The 17,757-nt window shown below is 45.1% G+C and overlaps 1 protein-coding gene across 1 annotated transcript in view; it reads right to left on the bottom strand.

The window, feature by feature from the left end:
* The window catches only part of Sertad2 (SERTA domain containing 2), a 104,584-nt gene extending 88,874 nt beyond the window's left edge, over positions 1–15,710 (bottom strand). Inside the window, exons 1-2 of the mRNA XM_087584137.1 lie at positions 15,205–15,710; positions 649–795 (exon numbers count right to left, since the gene is read on the bottom strand). The gene's annotated coding sequence lies outside the window, so the exon portion shown is untranslated. The remainder of the gene's footprint in view (positions 1–648; positions 796–15,204) is intronic.
* Between the last annotated feature and the right edge of the window lie 2,047 nt (positions 15,711–17,757).

Here is a 17,757-nt window from a genome sequence, read left to right as displayed (position 1 = left end):
GTGAGTGTCAGTGCGAGACTCTGTCACGAAAAGTGGAGAGAGCCCATTAGGAAAGACAGCTAGAGAATCATGCCCTGGCTCCGGATGTATGTACTCATACATGCATATGCATGCGTGCGCACACAAATTCTAAAATTGGCTATTTGGACCTTTTGTTTCCTTTATGTTTGGCAATCTGACATTCTCCTTATAAACCATTTAGAGACATACATGAAAAGACTAGGAACATCTGAAGCATGGAAATTATAATCAGATTGACCAACTGTACAGTTTCTGCTCGACGCTCCACAGGTGAATTACTTCAGCACACCAGACCATCCCCTGCCATCTCTACACACGCTGCTTCGGAAGTCACAACACAAGACTCTGTGACTGCCCCTGCGGAGCGCGAAGGAGTCCAGGAACGAGCTGCCTTCACACCCATAGGTGACTGCAGCCCTGAATCACTTCAACTTTAAAGACATAGCTAATAAAAGACTCTGTTCCAGTTCAGTGGCTGACTCAACAGAGAATTCCTTACTCAAACCTTCTTCCTAGTCATAGAAGAACAAATCTTCAAGTGCATCTTGCTTTGTACCTGGAGCTAGCTGGAATGCCAACCATTCACAGTGAAGAAGGACGTGGCAGGTGTGAAAAGGCATTACTTACAGCAGTGATGCCGATCAGCACAGGAATGACGGACATAAGACGCACGATCCAAGTGTAGTACGGCAGACCTGTAGGCCGAAAGCCACGGCACTCTGTAAGCTGAATCAGGAGAGCCGTCTGAGCCAGCCTGGGCTATGCGGCAAGACCCTGTCTCGGAAAACAAAAAACATCTTAATGAGGACGCAGCTCAACTCAGTGCTTTCCCAGCATGCTCAAAAGCCCCAGGTTCAAACCCCACACTTTAACAAACTAAGCACAATAGTGCACACCTGGAGCCCCACCCCTGAGGAGACAGAGCAGGAGGATAGGACGTTCAGGGATATCCTCACTACACGGCAACCTTTAGACCAGCCTGGTATATCTGAGACCCGGTCTTTAAAAAACTCTTTAAAAAAAAAAAAAAACCTTATCCATACAAGTATTCAATACTGAAGTCAGAAACTATGCGAAACGATACAGTTAACGGCACCAAACACGCACGGGGTAGCAAGCACCTCTTCAACATCCCCGCAAGGTCCTCTGCCCATCTCTGCTTCATCATCACGGGCAGGACGACAGTCCTGTGGTTACACAGGAGAATGTCCGTGCTCTCAGGAGCTGCACTGAGAAACTGACTACAGACTGTCACGTCTGAACTTTCACCTACCACAAGGATGGTGTAAGCCAGCAGACAGAGCGAGGAGAGCAAGGCAGAAAGGTTATGGCTGAAGGTTCATAGCCACCAAACCTAGGGAGACGTGGAGGGATGTTTGCTGAATGATCCTTTCAGGTTTTCTCCACATTTGAAATGTGTGGGTGTGGGTATGAAGTTGGCACGTACCATAATCCCAGCACTCAGGAGGCCAGCCTGGTCTACATAGTGAGTTCCAGGGTAGACAGGGCTACATAGAGAAACCCTACCTCATTTAAAGAAAAAAAAAAAAGGTTGTTGTGCAGGGAAATAGAGCTCGAGACAGCACTGTAGAACATGTCTGTACATTCGAGTTACCTAGGGACTTCCAAAAGCACCAAGGCCAGGGCCTCACTCCTGGATTGTGCCCTCTGAGGGGTAACTCTGCATGTGTTCTGTTAACATGGCAGAAAGTGCTTGAGTTGTTAAGCCACAGCTCATCAACACTCTGACAGCCCAAATGCCTGAGTCAAAATTCTAATTATCTTTTTCTTGACTCTTTTTAATCAATGCAAAGTTAACTATGCTTTCAAACTCAGTGTAGGCATTAAATGTAACAATAAAGAAATGTATCCAAGGGGTTGGGAATTTAGCTCAGTGGTAGAGCACTTGCCTAGCAAGCGCAAGCCCCTGGGTTCGGTCCCCAGCTCCGAAAAAAAAAAAAAAAAAAGAATTAAAAAAAAAAGAAATGTACCCAAAACACACGCTGAATAACGTAAGAACTGTTGCATTCTGTGCACTGGCTTAGCAGTGGGATGACCCTTGGCTCCATACTCATACCATAAACAAACAAACACAACAACAAAAACCTTGGAGTCATACAATAAGATGGATTTACTTCTCCTTTAAACAAACCTACAGAGTCTATAGCCCAACGTGCACAACTCAATTTAGAGATGAAAGGAGGGGGCTATACCTAAGAGACATCAGCTATTTATCCCATGTATAAAAAGAGCAGGGGCTTTGGTGATGGCTACAGAGTAAGCATGCGGACTTGAATTCAGACCCCCAGCACCCAGGCAGGCCCAGGCAGTGTCTGTCTGGAACCCAGTGTTGGGGGCTGTAGTGGTGGACAGGGAGATCTGGGGGAGGGCGCTAACCAGACCATCTAGCAGAGAAAGCAAATTCAGTGAGAGAACCCTGTCTGGGCAGGGAGGGGGGAGACTGGGGGGGAGGGGGACGGGGGATAGAGGACACCCAGTGTAGAATTCTGGTCTCCACACAAGAATGCATGAGCATATGTGCACGCATGCGCGCGTGCGCGCGCGCGCGCACACACACACACACACACACACACACACACACACAAACCAACACCCCCCCCCCGTCCCCCCAACACAGTCTTTTTAAAAAGATAGTTTTACTTTGCAGTTATGAGTGTTTTGCGTGCATGCCGGTGCTCACAGAAATCAGAAGGGAGAACCGGATCCTTTAGAACTGGGGTTAGACAGTTGTGAGCCTCCGTGTGGGTTCTGGGAAGCCTGATCCTCTGGAAGAGTAACCAGTGCCCTCAACTGCTGAACCATCTCTCCAGCCTCCCACAGAATTCTTAGTATAAAAATAAAAAGAACAGAGAAGCCTTACTAAAATTATATTCTTATCTCCGTGTCAAAGATCAATCATGGTCAGCAAACCTGTGAGGAAAGGATCCCTGGGAGAACACATAACTTCCAATCTCCAAATTCAAATCTGTGCAAACTGTCTAAGGACACTGCCGTAAGTCTTACATGTGAAGAAAAGCTCTCCGAGGTCTGTCCGATACCGGAGTTTAAAGCACCCATTCTCCACGCCTCCGCAGTTCTATTTGTCTTTCTCATTTGAAATGTGTTTGTGGAAAGGCATGAAACACACATGGCTGAATTTACATAAGAGAGAAATGATTAAAAGGCACAAGTCAAAGCTTGCTTCACAGCCAAGTACAGACAAGTATGGCTGTTCACCCGTTACCCAGCACTGAGGGAGCCAAGGAAGGAGGACACCTAGAACGTAAGGCCAGCCTGGGCTACATAGTGAGTCCCAGGCCAGCCTGGGCTATAGAGTAAGAGCCTATCTCCTCGCTTGATCTTAGCCAGAAGAGTGAGAAGCGATGAAATCCTGTTGGGGAAAGAAAGAAACAAAACAGAAATTCTGGTAATAGAGGTTGTCATGACAATGCACCTTACAACCTAGGTGGCTTTAATAAAAAAGTTTTATTGATTATACATTAAGAACGTGCTTTTAAAATACTGAATTTGGAAACGTTTGTTTATTTTTGATACAGGGTGTCTACTGTTTTTTCTAGTTCTTTTTTTTAACTCAATCCTCCCATCTCAGCCATTCAAGTAACATGGATTACAGGCATGTACTACTGTAGAGTCAACTTGGTAAACTCTCTCTCTCTCTCTCTCTCTCTCTCTCTCTCTCTCTCTCTCTCGACGGGTAGGGCAACTTGTGGTTTTTGTTTTCATGCAGTCCAGGCCAGTCTCAAACTTGCCATGTAGCTGATCTTTCTGCCTTCACTTCCTAAGTGCTGGGATTACAGGCATCAAACGTCACGTTAGGCTACAATCTGGTACACTGTGCACACACACTCACACTCACACACACACACCCTTGAAATCACTTATGACAGATAATGTACATAGCCATGCTAGCTGGGCATTTCAATAAGATGTAAAAGAGACAATAAATTCTGCAGGAAAAGAAACTCTTTATGGGTTGTTTTAAGTCTCCACAAAGTGTCTAAATACTTTCATTAACAGATAAACTGTGAGATTTTGTACTTTTATCCCTAAATTTAAATCTATGAGACAAGAATGCATTATATTGGGGTTGGGGATTTAGCTCAGTGGTAGAGCGCTTGCCTAGGAAGCGCAAGGCCCTGGGTTCGGTCCCCAGCTCCGAAAAAAAGAAAAAGAAGAAAAAAAAAGAATGCATTATATTATCCTATCTTAGACATAGCTCCAAATAAAGAAACATATGTGATCTAAAAATAAAGAATGTTAGCATTTCAAAACACTCAGAAAAAAAAAAATCAACAGACCCACAGTCACACAGTACTGTGTTTGAGTTTAAAGCCACAGCTAGAGCACTGCTGGGTGGGAGAGTGCTGCCAACATTTAAAAAAAAAAAAAAAAGGTAGCAGGCCTGTCAGCTAAATTTCAAAGCAAAATAATTCAGAAAGATTATCTGTAAATTATAGCAATATACTCAGACTTCTTACGTTAGCCAGATTAAGTGTAGGTATTGGCAGTCAGGGCTATTCTAGGCAAAACTGGGGAAGGAATCTTGGGTAGCTGCCGGAGGGCTGACTGTTCGCTCTTCCCCAGGGTACTCCCCTCATCTACAGCACCTTCATTGATGTTTCGGGGTTCCCAGCACTGGGCCTTTTATGTATTTACTTTTGACTCAGGAACCTAAAATATATCCAAACGGTGTCTATACACTCTGTTCACAGGTGCCATTTCTGCTTCCCTAGGGGACAGTGAGGCCTGCTCCATTTTTCACTGCTTCCCTACTGAGAGGCTGTGCAGTTGCTGCAGATGAGACTACTCTTTGTTCAAGACACAAAAGCCTTCTAACCAATGTTACTTAAACTTAACGGAAGGATGATCCCCAAGAAGGCACCCAGGACTTACAGAGGGCAGGTCCGTTTGATCTAGGAAATATGAAACAATAATTCACCACCATCACTACATGTAATGCTACTTTGTAGGTATATTTACTTTGGTATTGGAGATGGAACCAACACTAATAGTTTCATTTGTGCAGGAAATTACAAAATTGCAGTCACTGAGACAAAACCTTAGCTCCCACTGTAAGCAGGCAAAGCAAGTCAAGGTTCTCTTGTTAATTGTTTAATATCGCTGGGACAACTACATGGCTACATTCCCATTGTGAAACATTCTTTGTTACCATTTTTTTTTTCAGGCTCAGTCACAAAGGAAACAAAGGGATAGGAGAAAACAACTTAAGAAGTCCAATAAAAATCTAGGAAACATTCCAGACCATGGTCATCATAAAGTTTTCCAGGGTTAATAAATAAGGAAGATTCATGATTTCTGAGAGAAACTGACATATTATGTTTTAATGTCTCAACTCAAATTCAAATATAAATTGTTTACTCAAATGGATTTTGTGGTCAGAATCAGGATTCCCTTTATACAAAATCAAAGGACATAAAAATGCACATTAAGATTCTTTCCTGTTATCATTTCATCAGTGTATAGGTTAATTGTGGCTGCTACCAAGCTCTGACTTCCCCAAAATCCTCTGGAACCTGGTTTTCAGAGTGTGAATATGCCCTTTTTTCCCTCCCTGCAAGTCCACATTTCTAGCTGGCCCACATTAGGGACTCGAGAATATAGTGTGTCTAATTTTATTTCAATTAAATAAAATGTACAACAGGGACTGGAGAGATGGCTCAGCAGTTAAGAGCACTGGTTGCTCTTCCAGAGGACCTGTGTCCTATTCCCAGCACTGACAGGGTGGCTCATAACATTTATAACTCCAACTCGAACGGGCTTGATTCTTTCTTCTGGCTTACAAACTGTCCACAGATGTACCTGCAGACAAAATACCTATACACATTAAATTAAATTAAAGATAAATTAAATTAAAATTTTAAAGTAGCAACAGACTGTTTTCTAAATCAGGAGGAAGGGCCAGGCAGCCTGCTGGTGCACATCCATGATTCCTGCATTCACTGACAGGGTTGACACAGCAGGATTAGGAGTCCCAGGTCAGCCTGACGAGGAGCAAGTTCAAGGGCAGCCTGGGCAACACAATGTGTCTGAGACCCTGTCTCAAAAGGAAGACCTATGTTTTATTTAATGGGACTTAAGGACTTCTGATTTTTGACATCTGAATAATGTCAAGAAGTTTGAGAAATCAGTAAATATTCCTACCAAGTCAAAGACTGAGGTCCTTGGGAAATCTTTTTTACTCACAAGATTCTTCTGGACATATTACTTTGAAACATATTTTTGGGTCTGGAGGGATAGCTCAGTGGTAGGTCACCTGCTGCATATGCTTATGGGTGACTTTCAGCATCACAAAGAGAGAAAAAAACATTCATTTTTATCCTCTGATTTTTCTAGGTAAAAGAACCCTTAAAATCCAAACAACAGTTAACCCAAAGGGGACATTTCATCTGAATTAAAGCCAATGGAGACAGTAGCGCTGATGTGACTTTATTGGGGACATTAATCATGCAACAGTGAGTATGGAAAACTTCGCTGTGGCTGAGGTCTGATGTCCTGACAGGATTTCAAGAGTTTAACAACAAAACAAAAGGAACTGCAGTTCCCCGTACAGTGACTCTCTCGGGAAAGTCGCCCTCAACGTGGTTGGGGCAGTCACCACACACAAAAGAAAGCTTCTTATAAACTCACCAATCACTTGGCAGGGAGCAAAACAAAGCCCATGTCTGAGACACTTTACAGTAACGTCAACAGATAAAAGGCTGTAACAAACCTCTTCCCCCCAATCCAGATTAACAGAAAAATCAGTAAATAATAAATGTTAACATTTTTTCTGTTGCCACCTCTCTCCTGTACTTTGAGCCATGTCCTAGGTTTACATCGTGGCCTTTAAACTTATGCAGGCAAGATGACCAATGCTCATCTTTCCATAAAACAAAGAAAGTCCTTCTACAGAAAAGGCTTTTCCATTGGTCCAACGGAGCAGTCTAAAATAAATGAAAGCCTCCACTCTGTGTGTTCTGCATTGGCAAACACACAGAGCTGAGGGAAAATTTTACTGTGGTCAAGGAAAGGAACTCAGAAACATGTCACAAGCACATGCATACGCCCTCGTGCATATGTACATACGAATGCACATGCATAGACACACAAATGAGTACAAACTCATTCAGAAAACTGAAAACAACTTTTCGACAAAGACTTGTGGGAAATGATAATTAAAAGATGGGATATCTTTATTATTTAATATATTAACAGTACATGTTCAGTGTTAAAGGCTTACTCACACCATCACACAAATCATACTAAAAATATGGACTTCAAATTCATAAGCAGAGAATGGATGACATTGGTGTTTCAGTCCAGTGGCTACTGAACAAATAGGTAAGTTGTTGGGAGTTTTGTTTTCTAAGTTGATTCCTGGGAGCAGGCTGGAGAGATGGCTCAGCAGTTAAGAACAAATTAAGTTCCCAGCACCAAGTCAGGCGGTTCAAAACTGCCTTTAACTCCAGCTGCAGGCGATCCAAGGCTTCTAGCCTCACATGCACGCACTTAAAGTAACGCACGTGCGTGCAATTAAAAATAAATTGTACGACAAAGAGTTGCTTATTTTGGGGGGTATGGGGGCTGTAGCTCAGTAGTAGAGCTTGTGTTGAGCTTGCAGAGCGCATAGTTCAAGTCCCGGCAGTCAGAAAAACGTTTCTGCTTAGCAAACTCACGAATCTGGGGGATTAGTAGTCACTGTCCTCAATACTGATTAGATCCAATAGCATCTCTGTGTAGGACTCGCTTGTTTAAATACGTCCTATTCTGAGCTCACTCACATTTCACATTCACATTGAAAGTTGAACAATAACACAATTCTGTGGTAACTGGTAATAACTGGAGAAAAGTGAGGCTGAATTCTGACAAATTTATATAACAGGCAAACTGTAAGCCTATTTTGGGGGGAACAGACTCTCAAGAGACCCAGGTAGCTCAAACTCCTGATCCTCCTCCCTCCGTTTGCCAAGCGCTAGGTCTGGAAGTACGTGCCACACCTAGCTACCCTCTAATGTTTGCTTTTATATTTGTTTGTTTCTTTGACACAGGGTTTCCCCATGTAGCCCTGGCTGTCCTGGAACTCGCCCTGTAGACCAGACTGACCTCAAGCTCAGAGATCCACCTGCCTCTGCCTCCCAAGTGCCTGGTTCTACCTTCTAGTTTTTTTTTTAATGTATTTATTTATTATATTATATAAGTACACTGTAGCTGTCTTCAGACACACCAGAAGAGGGCATCAGGTCTCATTACAGATGGTTGTGAGCCACCATGTGGTTGCTGGGATTTGAACTCAGGACCTCTGGAAGAGCAGTCAGTGCTTTTAACCACTGAGCCATCTCTCCAGCCCCACCTTCTAGTTTTTAAAGGCTCTTAAATCCTACACTCCTGCAACCCCAACACTTGGAAGGAGGTACCTCATCAGGAGGATCAGGAGTTCAAGGCCAGGCTAGACCACATGAGACCCAGTCTAAAAACAAAAAGAAAACCTACAGCAAAGACTACAGTGAAGGCTCCCTGTCCACTTTTAGAGGCAGTGCAGAGCCATCTTTAAAGTACAACCTTTCGGTACAAGCTCTGTCCATCTCCCTAGGTAAAAGGAACGGAACAGGATAAAGTAAATCCCTCACGCCACTCTACTCTGCAGTGAGTAGATTCCACTGCGTTCAAATGGGACAACGTGAATGGCTACAAAAAAGGCTCCCAAAGCCAAGCGCTCCCTTTTCTTTGACTTCCTTTTAAGTTTTCTCTGCTTTTATTTGAAAGAAATCTTAGGCCTGGCTCTGTGTGTGTGTGTGTGTGATTTATTTTTATTTTATGTTCATTAGTTCTGCCTGAACGTATGTTTGTGTGTGAAAGTCAGGCGCCCTGGAACTGAACAGTTATAGACAGCTGTGAGCTGCCATGTGGGTGCTGGGAACTGAACCCCAGCTCCTCCTGAAGGGCAGTCAGCACTCTTAACTGCTGAGTCATCGCTCCTCTCTAAGGTCTATAGTTACAGTTTTCTGTTTGTTTGTTTGTTTGTTTTTCCTTTGCGGGGAAGGATTGGTACTGGGGATCAAACTGGGCTCCGTACTTTTTTAAGGTTTATTTTTTAGTTTATATGGATGTTTTGCCTGCACGTATGAACGAAAGCCAGAAGACGACTGTGGATCCCTGAGAACTGGAGATATGGTTGGTTGTGAGCCATGTTGTCAGAGTACAGGTCCTCTCGATGAGCAACCAGTGTTCTTAGTGACCGGCCACCTCTCCAACCCTTAAAAACATATTTTAGGCCAGGCAGGGTGGCACAGGCCTTTAATCTCATCACTTGGGGGGCGGGGGCGGGGGCAGAGGCAGAGGCAGAGGCAGAGGCAGAGGCAGAGGCAGACAGATCTCTGAGTTTGATGCCAGCCTGATCTACAGAAAGAAACCCGATCTCGAAAAGAAACAAACCAAACCAAAATCATACTTCAAAGCCAGGCACAGTGGCCCATGCTAGTAATCAGAGCACGTTAGAGGACAACACAAGAAGAACAGCCATTAGCTGGAGACAGGTATGGTCCACAGTATGAGTACCAGGCCACCCAAGGCTACACAAAATAGTGAAAGAAAAAGTACATAAACAGCAAGATGGCTGCATGGCTGCGATCCAAACACGCAGAAGGCCAAAGCAGGAGGACCACACATTTCAGTGCTGCCTGGCTTACACGTGAGACCTGGTTCTGTCTTTAAAAGGAGGACATTTTTCTAAAATTTGATTATTTTAGCCAATGAAAATGCATTACGGTGAACCAAACCATGTAACATGATTTGATTAAGCAGAGGATTGTAAGCACAGACTTACCTGGCTACAGGGGATGAGTTTACACCTCAAGAGGGTTTTACAGTGTTATAAAACTCAGTCATACTCCTGATTTTGTAAATGAGGATCCTTCTTTTAATTCATGCGTTTTGTAACTTCAGAGGGCACAGTAACCAAGCTACCCTGTATTGACAAGTGAAATAACAAGCTTCCACAAACTATGCAGGCTGTGGGCCCTCCAGCCTTTCTGTTGTTTTAAAAGTAACGGATTTCTCAATTGTGTAACGCCTATGAAAGTGTGGGAAAGTCTGAAAACCGTTTCGTTTGCTGACTCCACATACGTGCCCCACATTTACTGTAGCCACGTCAGCGGCCAATTGTTATTACAACTCAAGAGAGAGTTTTATTCCTGAATGGACACAGAAGCAATGTTTCAGTCCTTGAGGAAGTGACGCCATGTCGTGCTCTCTTTATTAATTCTGAAGCAGAGAATTATTTGAGACATTCAAAAATCTAATTCGTGGGGGTTGGGGATTTAGCTCAGTGGTAGAGCGCTTGCCTAGGAAGCGCATAGGCCCTGGGTTCGGTCCCCAGCTCTGAAAAAAAGAACCAAAAAAAAAAAAAAATCTAATTCGTACGGTTCACATTAATGAAGAATAGCATTCAACTTAGTGATAGAAAGCTTACAAGTCAGAAAAGGCTATGATTCAGACCTAGACATGTCGGGTTAACAGAGGGAGAGATCAGATGCGCCTTTTCGGAGTACTTTAATTTAGTCTTCAAAACAAAAACCATTAATAAAAAATAAATCATAAATTTTACTTACTCTCTAAGCACTAAAATAAAGTAAAAAAAAAAAAAATATCCGCCACACACCAAGTGATGGGATTAAAGGTGCGAGCCATTAGACAAAGTAAAAATTCAGTTCGAAAAGTAACAGTAATATCTTCAGTACTTTGAGATAAAGGCTTGTTCTGAAGTCCTAGCTGACACAGAACTTTATATGTAGACCAAGATGGCCTTAAACTTGCAGGAATCCTCCTGTCTCTACCTCTGGATTACTGGCTTACGGGTGTGCGCCACCATTTCTGGCTTCTAATAATAGAATTCAACTATTCATAAACAATTTGAAAACCCTGTTTTACTGCTTGCACATGGCTTTTCATGCCTCTATACGCCAGGTGCCTCTCTGGGCACCAGGCAATGGACTCTGGAATGAAATGTGCCTGTTACCTTTACAGATCTTTCTGCCTACTGAAGGAGAAAAAGCACGGGCGACGACAATCATGTGACTTCTGTAACAATCTTGTAATTGAGGCAGGCACATGATACTATGCAAATTTAAATGAAAGAAAGCCAAAAATGGCGCTTCACACGTGTAATCCTAGCGCTCAGGAGGCTAAGCACGTTTGAGGCCAGCTAGCCTAGACCTGAGGGGGAGCTTATCTCAAAAGGAAGAAGAAGAAAAAAAGAAAATGACAGTGTGCACAATCAGGTCATCCTATAAACTGTTCTAAAACAACGTCGCACTGTATCATCCCCTCAGCCCTTAAACTCTGATCATTTGGCCTCAGCTTCCCAAGTGCCAAGGTTACAGGTACAGACAGTATGTCTTGCCCAATAACTGAGTTTCCTTCCTTTCTTTCTGTGTATGTGTGTGCATGTTCCTATGTGCAGGTGAGCATGGGCATGTATGTGACAGGGAACCTCAAGTATCATTGCCTAGGCACTATCTACTTTGTTTTTGGGACAATGTCTCCCACTGGGCTGGCACTTGCCAAGTAGGCTGGGCTGGAGCAGCCTGTCCTGCAGTACTACAACCCCAAGTATGCTCACCGGAACCAGCTTTTTAATGTGGGGTCTGGGGATGGAGTCAGGTCCTTGTGATTATACGTGACTTAACAACTGAGCTCTAGCTGGCCTTTTGAAGGGATTTTGAGATAAGGGCTTGTTCTGAAGTCCCGGCTGACACAGAACTTTATAATGTAGACCAAGATGGCCTTAAACTTGCAGGAATCCTCCTGTCGCTACCTCTGGATTACTGGCTTACGGGTGCACACCACCATTTCCGGCTTCTAATAATAGAATTTCTTTAAGGTTTCATATAAACTCTATTTCAAACATCAGGCATATTTATAAGAGTCTTCTTTTATTAACAGCAATGATTATTACCTTCGTAATAAAATATTCTACTAAGACTAAGAACACGGATCAGTGGTGGAGCAGTTACTGTTACAAAGGCAAGGTCCTGGGTTTGATTCCGTAGGGCAATAAGAAAAACAAACACAGTTCTCTTTTAAAAGACACCTGTCTACAAGAAACAAAAAACAAGCTAGACTTTGGAAGATGGCATACACTTTAAAATTTCCGCACATATTAACTTATGTGTTCTCATAGCAACATGGCGTAGGAACTGCTACTGTTCTTGTTGTATCGATGAGATAACTAAGGTAACCTGGCCAAGGGCACATGGATGGCAAACTGAGACTTGAACCTTCAGGACCGGATTCGAGAGCCCACTCTTTGCATTTTGTTTTGGTCTTAGTTTGTTTATTTGGTTATTTGGTTGGTTTTTGAGAAAAAAGTCCCACTGTGGTCTGCATCTCCTGGGCTCATGTCATCCTCCTGCCTCAACCTCCCTGGCAGATGGGCTCCTGATGAGCACCAGCAGCCAGATCTGGAGCTGTACTCTTTCCCCCATGTATGTATGTATGTGTGTGCTTATGTGTGAATGTGTATGTGCACATGTGTATATAGGTGAATGTATGTGCACATGTGTATATGTGAATGTGTATATGTGTGTATATGAAAGTGTGTATGTGTGTATGTATATATATATATGTGAATGTGTGTATGTGAATGTGTAGATATGTGTATGTAAATGTGTGTATGTGTATGTATGTATGTGTGTATGTGTTTATATGTGAATGTGTGTATGTATATGTGCATATGTGAATGTGTGTATGTATATGTGCATATGTGAATGTGTATGTGTGTATGTGTATGTGCACGTGTATATATGTGAATGTATGTGCATATATGTGTATATGTGTGTATATAAAAGTGTGTATGTGTGTATGTATATATATGTGAATGTGTGTATGTATGCATGTATGTGAATGTGTATATGTGTGTATGTGAATGTGTATATATGTGTATGTGCATATCTGTGTATGTGAATGTATGTATGTGTGTATGTGTATATATGTGAATGTGCGTATATATGTATGCGTGTATGTCTGTATGTGAATGTGTATGTATATGTGTGTATGTGAATGTGTGTATGTGTGTATGTGCATATGTGTGTTTGTGAATGTGAATGTGTGTATGTATATGTGCATATGTGTGTTTGTGAATGTGAATGTGTGTATGTGCATATGTGCATGTGTATATGTGAATGTGTGTATATGTGTATGTGAGTGTGTGTATATGTGCATATGTGTGTGTGAATGTGTGTGTGAATGTTTATGAATATCCCTGTATCTTTGCAGGTGGGTGCACATGCACATGCACGGTGGTCAGAGGTTGGCATCATGTGCCTGCTGCATTCTCCTCCATCTTTTACTGAGATAGACAGGGCCTCTTGCTTGAACCCAGAGCTTGCCCATTTGGCTTTTCTAACTAGCCAGTTTACCCCAAGAACCCTTGTCTCCACCCTCTCCACCCCCAGTGCTAGGGTTACATACAGGACGGCTGCCACATTTCTGTGGGTACTGAAAATCTGAATTCAGAAAGTGGACAACCAACCGAGCAACCTCTTCAGGGCCTGGGGCTTCATTCTTAAATCAACACAGGCACCTGTCTTCCAGTGACGATGTTGTCTATGGTGAGCAGTCTATAAATCCTTGGGGGAGGGGAGGTCTTTCAAAGAGGAGTCTTTCTGGAGAAATAACTGGAGAACACCACTACAGTCCAGATTATTTTGAATTTGTTCAAGGTCACGGAGCCAGGGAGTGAGAGTGATACTGGCAACATTTAAATTCAGACAGCAGGAAGCCCTGTGCTATGGGGCTTCAGCCTCGTGAAAAAAGTCACACAGTAAATATATTAAACAATTCAAAACAGTCTTCCTGAAACACACTGAAGGGTCTTGAAGCTGGTGACAAGCACTTCTTTAAAACAGCATTTACATACAAGTCACTTCTAAACTTCATCACTTTGGACTGATCATAACCACATCTCTGCTCTTTAAAAAGAAATCTTTCTGTACCAACTTGGCAGATTTCAGTACAGGAACAGTCTATTCTTTAAAATTAAATTTAGTAACAACTTATTCTGGTTAGTCTGAAAGAGAAGTAGAAAATGAACTACTAAGAGGTCTTTGCTGTACTTTAATATTTCAAAATATGTTTGGTTTGGCCTAATTTAAATCTTGTGGACAACTAGTGCAGAACGCGATTTCAAGACAGTAAAATCAACTTAAAACTGCCGAATTCTACACAGCAACCCCAGAAGCCAGCTCGGAGTAACCATTTCTTATCAGTCTTTCACCTCAAAATAAAGATCGACACAGTAAGATTCTCGTGAAGCAGGCAGGGGTGGGCATTTGTAGTCTGGAGGCACTTGAGATGGAGAAACCAAATTAAAAACTGAAGAAATTCTGTAGAAAAACGTTGCTTAAAGAGTAGTCAAGAACAAAAAATATATATAACCCAAAGAAACAACCTCTAAACTGCTCTCGTATACATAAAGCTCTACACTGTATCCAGTGACAGAGAAAGGCAAAATGCTGCGTTGCGATGCCTCCCTAGAGCAAAGGAAAGCCGAAGTGGACATCCGTTGGATTGCCATCCTATCTGCTCTCTTCCAACAGGTTTAGACTTAATAACCTTTAATAGCGAGTTCACATTTTTTTTTCAGAAGAAAACCCATAAAATTGCTTCAAAATAAAAGCGCCAATGCCACTAGGCAACAACCAGTATTCTCCTCCATCGCCATACACTCACGTTACAAACACCTTTTGCTTTGCCTTTATTGAATGAAAGTTAACTTCGATTTAGAGGAAAATGTGCCCCCATTAGGCATTCTACACTTTTCTGCAGGGCACTCAGTCTATCGGATCACATCGCAGACTATTACTGCTCACTTAGGCATTCAAAAGACAGAGAGCATGCCAGCACCAATTATTTTACAGGCGGCATAATGCCCCGCTGGTGGAAGTCTGGCAATACCTACCATGTACAGCAAGACAGGAGAAGGAGGGTGTCAAGGGCGGGGGTGGGGGCGGGGGGCCAAAGAGGGAAGGAGGGAGTCGCCTCCTCACATCCACGCCGGACCGAGAACCTCCAGCCACAACCTGATCCCTGCCCTTCCCAAAAGTGGCCTGGTCACCACATTTTTTTTTTCAGACCACCCCACCCAAAACCCCGCTCCGTACTCACCTTCCGCGAAGAAGTGGGCGCCTGGTCCAGCCCCCGGGCGGGTCGTACGGCCGCGGGGAGAGGACGTCGGTCGGCGCGTCCCTCGGTGCGGGACCGGGATCCCGACGAGTGGGAGCGCGGAGGAGCGGGAGGAGGAGCGGGGTGGGGGCGCCCGCTCCTGCGGAGCCCGCTGGTCCTCCACCGCTGCCCCGCGGAGGAAAGCCGACCGAGTGATGGGGCTGACTGTCGGGGAAACGGCGGGGACGGGCGAGACGGGCTAGAGGGGCGAGACCGCGCGCGGACTGGACGGGAGACGGCAAGAAGCGGCTCGGGGTCTAGCCCATGCCGTGGCGGCCTGGGGGCAGAGGCTGGCTGAGGGGAAGTTGCCGAGGCTGGCGAGATGCGGGAGGAGGACGCACCGGGAGGAGTACAGCCAGCCAGCCATGGATAGCGGGGCGCCGAGAGCAGGGGCGGCCGGCGGCGGGGAGCACCGCCCGCTCGGCTCGCTCAAGACATTTAATTGGATTGATAGGTTGTGCAGTGACTCACAGACTTTAAAGAGTCCTAGGGCAGTCCCCGCCCAGCTGGACCAGGAAGGAGCGGCGGGGCGGGAGGGGTAGGGGGCCGGGGAGAGCCGCGAGGGAGGAGGCGGCGGGGCGGGAGCGCGGCGAGGATGCCCAATGGCAGGGCGTGCCGCTGTGACAGGCGTGATCGTAGACCAATGGCGGTGGGGCTCGCTAGGTGGCTGGCTTCGCCCCTGGCCCAATGAGTCTTCTAAGGACACTGTCGCGCACCGGGCGGGGGAAGTGATGGGGGTGGGGAGAGGTGGGTGGACGTTGAGCAGGGGGAGGAGAAAAGGAGCCGCGGGAGACCCGCGGAGTCACTCTGCCCTCCTCGTTCTAGAAGTGAGCTTTCCGCCAATCCGAGCGCCACCTGGGGGTGATGGACGTCGGCCTGTGGCCAATGAGAAGGAGAGGCTGGCGGTGTGGAGCGGGCGGGCCCGCGCTCTGGCTCCCTCCCCCCAGCGGGGTCCTCCAGCCCGCCCGGCCCGTGTCAGTCACACAAGTAACCGTGTGAGAGCCCGGCCGCGCGGGGCGGGGCGGGGCGGGACGGCGCGGGGCGGGGCACCGCAGCTGGCCGCGTACCCAGGACCCACTGGAGGGGTGTGCGGGCGGGCCCCTTGCGGAACCAGCCAGCAGACCTGTCCGCCGAGCCCACTCTCAGGGCGGTCCGATTCGGAGTGGATCCGATCCAAACTTGATCTGTGTCCATGTAGTGTCCACTCCTAAAACAGCCCCGGTGGGCACGTGCCCTGGGATTTGAGGAGCCGAAGACGCAAGGCGTGGCAATCGCTTTGGCCCAGGATTTGCTGGTTTTGTGGGGAAGTCGCCTAGGGTGTGGACAGGTTGAAACAGCTCCTCAGAACACGTGTTCTTTTATTGGGTTTATAGGAAAGACACTTCTTAAGCCCGTGTGAACGACTCTGTTCGGGCTTTGCAGTACAAGTGTATGTCTTAGCTTTCTCCAAACGTCCCTCTGCACTCTCTCCCACTCCCTCACCTTGAACCCTAAGGCAGTGCCTGGGCGCACCTCCTCAGTACTCATTCCCAGGAGCTATGGCCTGTCTCAATATTTTGGCTGCTGTCCAGTAATCACTTCACAGACTTTAACCCATTGTATGCATTAGTACTTGAAAGAAATCCCCCAAAAGCAAACACTGGCAGAAACCATCTTCTTACCCTACAAAATGCATTGTTTTTTTTTCTGGTGTTTTTAAGACAGGGTCTTGCTACCTGGTCCCAGCTGTCCTAGTATTTGCTGTGTAGCCCAGGCCTGACCTTAACCTGTTCCATCCCAACTAGCCTTGACTTCTTTGGCTTCCTGGATTCAGAGGTGTTTTCCTGAGGCTAAAAACAGTTGCATTCCTATTCAAATCTACTTGAATACCCAGCACCCACTTTTAAAATACTAGTGAGACAATGTTGCTTTAGGGTCTTGAAGTGAGTGAGAGTCTCCCCTCCCCAAATCCACGGTACTCTGGAAATGAGTAAAAAATAGAAATAAGGACAAATGTTTACTCTGGTCATGTTGCGGCTTTCCTAAATGGTGCTCACTTTAGGACACAGACTTTTCTGGACACAACTCGACGCCATGATTGCTTTTTGGAGTCCAGAATCTGCTAATGAAAACGAACTGTGCCAGTAACATCTTGCAGCACACATCTCATATATGCATTTTTCTCTTCATGTGTTGAAACCATGCTGGAGCTATACAGGGCAAGGGACCCAGTTGTACTCACCTTCAGCCTGATTGGTACAAGGTGAACAATGTTAGTCAGGTCACCTTATGAGAAGGTAAACCAACCAGATCTCTCACTGTGACAAAAACAAAACAAAACCCACCATTTCTAATCTGGGTTATTGTACTACATTTTATTTTATGTATATGAGTGTTTGGTTGCATGTATTTGTGTGTGCTATGTTAGTGTCTGGTGCCTATAAAGGCCAAAAGAAGGCCTTAGATCTCCTGGAGTCAGAGAAGGCTGCTCTCACAGCTGTGTGGGTGCTGGGAACC

Source organism: Rattus norvegicus, chromosome 14, assembly GCF_021556685.1.
Source record: "Rattus norvegicus strain SHRSP/BbbUtx chromosome 14, alternate assembly SHRSP_T2T, whole genome shotgun sequence".
Taxonomy (NCBI): Eukaryota; Metazoa; Chordata; class Mammalia; order Rodentia; family Muridae; genus Rattus; species Rattus norvegicus.
Note: the sequence above shows the minus strand (reverse complement) of the source record. Positions and strands in the feature narration are given on the sequence as shown.